Below are 6,000 nucleotides of genomic sequence, written 5' to 3' on the forward strand. Positions count from 1 at the left end.
AACATTTCTTACAGAGTGTCAACGCCTTTTTGCTTCTTACACGACCCTGCCAAAAAATAGGCCAGAGGTGCACAAGAAGTTGGGAGGGTACACAGCTGACCCCAATGACACCAGGCATATCCCAGACCATATGATACAAGAAATAAAAAGCTCGGGAGAGTAGTTAAGCACCATGTTCAAGGTTATGCATTTGTAAGTCACTGTTACATGTGATAGAGCCCAACCTTGCTGGAGATCATAGCATCATAGTATCAGTCAGGGTTGGAAGGGACCACAAGGATCATCTAGCTCCAACCCCCTCTGCCATGGGCAGGGACACCCCACACTAGATCAGGCTGACCAGAGCCTCATCCAGCATGGTCTTAAACACCCCCAGGGACGGCACCCCAGTCACCTCCCTGGACAACCCATTCCAGGGCTTCACCACTCTCATGGTGAAGAACTTCCTCCTCACATCCAGCCAAATCTCCCACCTCCAGCTTCAGTCCATTCCCCCTAGTCCTATCACTACCTGAGATCCTGAGAAGTCCCTCCCCAGCCTTCTTGTAGGCCCCCTTCAGATACTGCAAGGCCACAATTAGGTCACCTCAGAGCCTTCTCTTCTCCAGACTGAACAGCCCCAACTCCTTCAGTCTGTCCTCATAGGAGAGGTGCTCTAGCCCTCTGATCATCCTCGTGGCCCTTCTCTGGACACGCTCCAGCACATCCCTCTTGTAATAGGGGCTCCAGAACTGGATGCAGTACTCCAAGTGGGGTCTCACCAGAGCTGAGTAAAGGGGGAGAATCACCTCCCTTGACCACACTTCTCTTGATGCAATGATGCATCTCTTGATGAGATGGCTGTCCACTGTTTGCTGATGAGTAGCAGTACACTAAATCCTTAATTTGCTTTACATGTGTATGTGGCTTTTTGCTTTGCCTACTAAACTGTCTTTATCTCAGCCCACAACTTTTCTCAGTCTTACCATTGTATTTCTGTATGAACATTGTTGTCATGTCATTAATTTGTTTATAATAAAGTTGTATATCAAAGTGCGTTGACTGGGTGAGAGCTTGGCTTCTCATTCCAGTTTAGACAAAAATAACTCCAAATATGGATTATTTCAAAGGGGGAAAGTAGTTCCTCATCACTAGTGTCTTTGAGAGGCCCTGACAAGAAAGGTTAATAAAGTTACTAGAAATTTTGCATTTGTATGTGCTTGTTAGGCTATACATAAATCAGAAAGAATTGCCTTAGACTGAACAGTGCAAACAACCCTAGCATACAGTTATGAAGCACTGGCATCTGCACATTTGATAATTTCAAAAGGTCCATAATGACCTGGGGAGAATATCCTCATTTTACCTCATTCACTTATGCTGCAATTGAAATGTTGTCCTAGTTCCACTGCAATTAAGACTCTGCTCATTAGTCCCAGCAAAAATGTCTCTCTTACAACACTCCTTGTGTACTATAATGAATGAGGAGCATACTGCTCTGATACTGTGTTTCTATTGAGTGTGGACTGATAGCACTGTGGGATGCCCAATATCTTCCTGTTTCTGCTGGAGATTTAGACCACAGTGAACGCAAGCAACAGTTTAGGACAAGAGGTGTTTAATGTCCTGTCCAGCAGGAATTGTAAGGTAGAATTTAGGCAGAAATCAGCTGTCCAAACTGACATCACAGTGGACCAGTAAGAGGGAAAATAAGCTTTTGCAAAGATTGCAAAAAAACCCAAATTTAGATTTTTACAAAACTGTACAGATTTAAAAAATTAATGCCAGCATGAAACAGTACTTAAAAATTTCAGTTTACCATTTATAGAATTGTAAAATGCATCAGGATGTTAGGGAGCCTTGAAAGTCATCTTGTCCAACCACTTTGTTGTAAGCAGGGACATCTTTAACTTGATCTAATACTCCATCTCAAGCTCATCTGAAAGTCACAGCAGGCTGTCTAAAGAGACTGATTCAAAAAGAATTATCTTAACTAAAATAAATTGCATTACAATACAGATCTCTACCACCTGATAATTAAGGCATGAGATTTAATACATCCAAGTGCTAGGTTCTGCACATTGGCCACAGCAACCCCATGCAGAGCTACAGGCTGGGGTCAGAGTGGCTGGGGAGCAGCCAGGCAGAGAGGGACCTGGGGGTGATGATTGATGGTAGGCTGAACATGAGCCAGCAGTGTGCCCAGGCAGCCAAGAGGGCCAGTGGCATCCTGGCCTGGATCAGGAACAGTGTGGCCAGCAGGAGCAGGGAGGTCATTCTGCCCCTGTACACTGCACTGGTTAGGCCGCACCTCGAGTCCTGTGTCCAGTTCTGGGCCCCTCAGTTTAGGAAGGAGGTTGACTTGCTGGAACGAGTCCAGAGAAGAGCAACAAAGTTGGTGAGGGGCTTGGAACACAAGCCCTATGAGGAGAGGCTGAGGGAGCTGGGGTTGCTTAGCCTGGAGAAGAGGAGGCTCAGGGGAGACCTTCTTGCTCTCTACAACTACCTGAAGGGAGGTTGTAGACAGGAAGGGGCTGGTCACTTCTCCCAGGCAACCAGCACCAGAACAAGAGGACACAGTCTCAAGCTGCACCAGGGGAGGTTCAGACTGGATGTTAGGAAGAAAGTCTTCATAGAGAGAGTGATTGGCCATTGGAATGGGCTGCCTGGGGAGATGGTGAAGTCACCACCATTGGAGGTGTTTAGGAGGAGACTTGATAGGGTGTTTGGTTGCATGGTTTAGTTGATTAGGTGGTGTTGGATGATAGGTTAGACTTGATGATCTTGAAGGTCTTTTCCAACCTGGTCTGGTCTATTCTATTCTATTCTATTCTATTCTATTCTATTCTATGCTATGCTATGCTATGCTATACTCTGCTCTGCTCTGCTATGATATGCTATGCTATGCTATTCTATGCTATTCTATGCTGTTCTATGCTGTTCTATACTATTCTATTCTTTCAACTTGTACAGTTCAGTGCTGATGTGGTGGTTTAGGCTGGGTGCTGGCCCAGATGCCACTGCGCAGGCCACACCTGGGAGGTCCCAAGGGGTGGGCCCAGCCCAGGGGGTGGTCACAGGGACCAGGTATTCCATTCCCATAATGCCCTGCTCCCCTATAAAAAGGCCATGCGGGGTCTTCACTTCCTCTTTCGTCCCCTGCTGCTGCCTAGGTAACATGGCGTGAGCCGCCTCCCTTGGGCCTGCTCAGGCCCAAGGCTGGGTTGGGGGGGGGAGAAAGAGCCCTGGGGGGGTTTGGGTGTACCCCCAGGTGGGGATGGGATGTTCTGGGGTATGTTCTGGGATCTCTCTCTTTGTCATGGTGCTTGTGGGTCTCTGTAAAAACTTTCATTGTTGTTTGTTATTGTTTTTCCTATTTAAACTTTCCATCACTTTTTTGCAATCCGTTTGCCTGAGTCGTTATTTCTGCCTGTGGTGGGGAGGGGATCTGCCCCAACCCATTACATTTTGGTGCGCCAACGTGGGGCCAACTGCAGCTCGGATTGCAAAAGATGGAGAGTTTAAATTTAGTTCTGGGCGTCGGTTTGGGTTTGGAAAGTTGGGGCTCAGGTTTTGTGCTACCGGGGCGACTGTGTGAACTCCTGTGGGCTGCAGAAGGATAGCTGGTGCGTGGCTGATGGCATGGAAGTCCCTCCTGTTGTTTGGGAACAGCGAGGGGTGGTTCTTTCTGTGACTTTCTGCCCAGGGTAGCTTAAGAATGCTCGAGTAGCCTAAGAAGGCGAGACCTGCCTTCTCCTCGTTCTCTGCGGAGCGGCAGGGAGCGGAGGAGGGGCAGCGGCAAGCAGAGCGTGGTCGGCCCGCGGCCGCTGCGGGAGCGGACACCCGCGGCGAGCGGGCAAGCGACTGCTGGAGGTGACTCGGACTCTGCATCGCGGCGACAGAGACGGCGGGGGCCGGGCCGGGCCGCGTTCAAGCGGCGGCGGCGGCACCGCCCGAGCCGGGCTGCGTTCAGGCGGCGGCGGCAGCTGTAAATCTTTCCCTGGTGTTTTCGGGCATGTTCTGAAAACGGCGCCGAGCACCTGGCTCCGCCTCCTCCAATCTTCTCAGCGAGCTGTGCTGCAGCCGCCCCCTCCGGGGGAGGGCTGTGAACCGGATGCGGTGATGCCTCGGTATGTGAACGCCCCGTGGGGGGGCGATGTGCCTGCGATGTGCATTGGTGTAGCTTTGGACTGGCCAGAAGCTGTCGGTTGTGGTTCCCTGGAGGGATGGAAAAAGCGGTCGTGGAGCCTGATTGCTCCGACCGGCTTGCCCCAGGGGTGGAAAAAGCCGCTGAGAAACTGTAAATGCAGATAAAGGCTTGGCTGAGAAGTTGTGAGGTGTTTCCAGGTGACCAGGATGTCCCAAGGAGTCCACAAGGAATTCACACTGCAGGAGAAGGACTGCGTTGCTGGGAGGTTCCATCATATGAGGAAGAACAACTGGAATGGACTGATGCTTGAGCCTGAATGAGAGACTGTGTGGAAGGATGCCCAGAAGAAGACATGGACTGTTGCTAGATATGTCATAAGAAGAGTTCTAATTTGATGATATGTTCTGGGTGCAGGGATTATGGTATGGAATAAGGGGTGGTGTGTGGTGGTTTAGGCTGGGTGCTGGCCCAGATGCCACTGCGCAGGCCACACCTGGGAGGTCCCAAGGGGTGGGCCCAGCCCAGGGGGTGGTCACAGGGACCAGGTATTCCATTCCCATAATGCCCTGCTCCCCTATAAAAAGGCCATGCGGGGTCTTCACTTCCTCTTTCATCCCCTGCTGCTGCCTAGGTAACATGGCATGAACCGCCTCCCTTGGGCCTGCTCAGGCCCAAGGCTGGGTTGGGGGGGGGAGAAAGAGCCCTGGGGGGGTTTGGGTGTACCCCCAGGTGGGGATGGGATGTTCTGGGGTATGTTCTGGGATCTCTCTCTTTGTCATGGTGCTTGTGGGTCTCTGTAAAACTTTCATTGTTGTTTGTTATTGTTTTCCTATTTAAACTTGCCATCACTATTTTGCAATCCGTTTGTCTGAGTCGTTATTTCTGCCTGTGGTGGGGAGGGGATCTGCCCCAACCCATTACAGCTGATAGAATGAATCCTCAAATACCAAAAATGAAAGATAAGTACTGATACAAAGTATTAGTCTGTCTTAACTTTGTCCAAACATGATCTTTTAAAGTAGGTCAATATTTCTTAATTGAAATTTATGAATCAAGCATAATAAAGTTGTCTTTAAGACTACGAACAGATCTAAAATTAAGCTTTCATATACTTATTACAAAATCTTGCGTAATGCTTTGATATAACTTTTGTTGATTTTGGTACTTTTCTGATCATTCCTGACTTCAGTTTAGCTCTTAAGAAATTGCCAGAGATTCAGGATAATGTAGTGCTTGTAGTGTGATAACCTTTTGTCATGGGTTGAAAGTGACATACATTCCACCCCCTTGAAGCTGTCATAATTTCAGATTACTAGAGCTCATATTGGTGAAGTGATGTTCCTTACATTGAGGGAAAGAACATTACTGGGTGATATATGTAAATATAGGCTTCGGTACAGGGAGGTACTTTTTTGGTGTGATGTGACTAGTTTCACAGCTGAAATTGTTAATCATCATCTTGAAAGACAATTGGTCATCTGCTATGGGTCTCTGCACTAAAGCCAAAATAAATACACAGTGAATTGTGAGCACTCTCCAGGATTGTATAGGTCACTTTACACTGTGCATAAGTAACAATCACAGAATCACATAGAGCATTTGGTCTTGGAACGGACCTCAAAAGATCATCTAGTCCAACCCTACTGCCAGGGCAGGATCGCCTAGAGTAGGTGACACAGGAAATGTGTGATGATGATGGAGGGAGAGAAATTTAAAGTGCCATAGAAAATAGACTACTTTTCCACATCTCTCTTGATGATTGCTCCTTTCCACCCCAGAAGGTGCTGTGGGCACAGGCATGTTGAATTCATGTTTCTCAATTGGCAGCCTTGTGGCTTCATACTCTGTGGGTTATCCATCCAGCAGAACAC

The sequence above is a fragment of the Dryobates pubescens genome, chromosome Z, assembly GCF_014839835.1.
Source record: "Dryobates pubescens isolate bDryPub1 chromosome Z, bDryPub1.pri, whole genome shotgun sequence".
Classification (NCBI taxonomy): Eukaryota; Metazoa; Chordata; class Aves; order Piciformes; family Picidae; genus Dryobates; species Dryobates pubescens.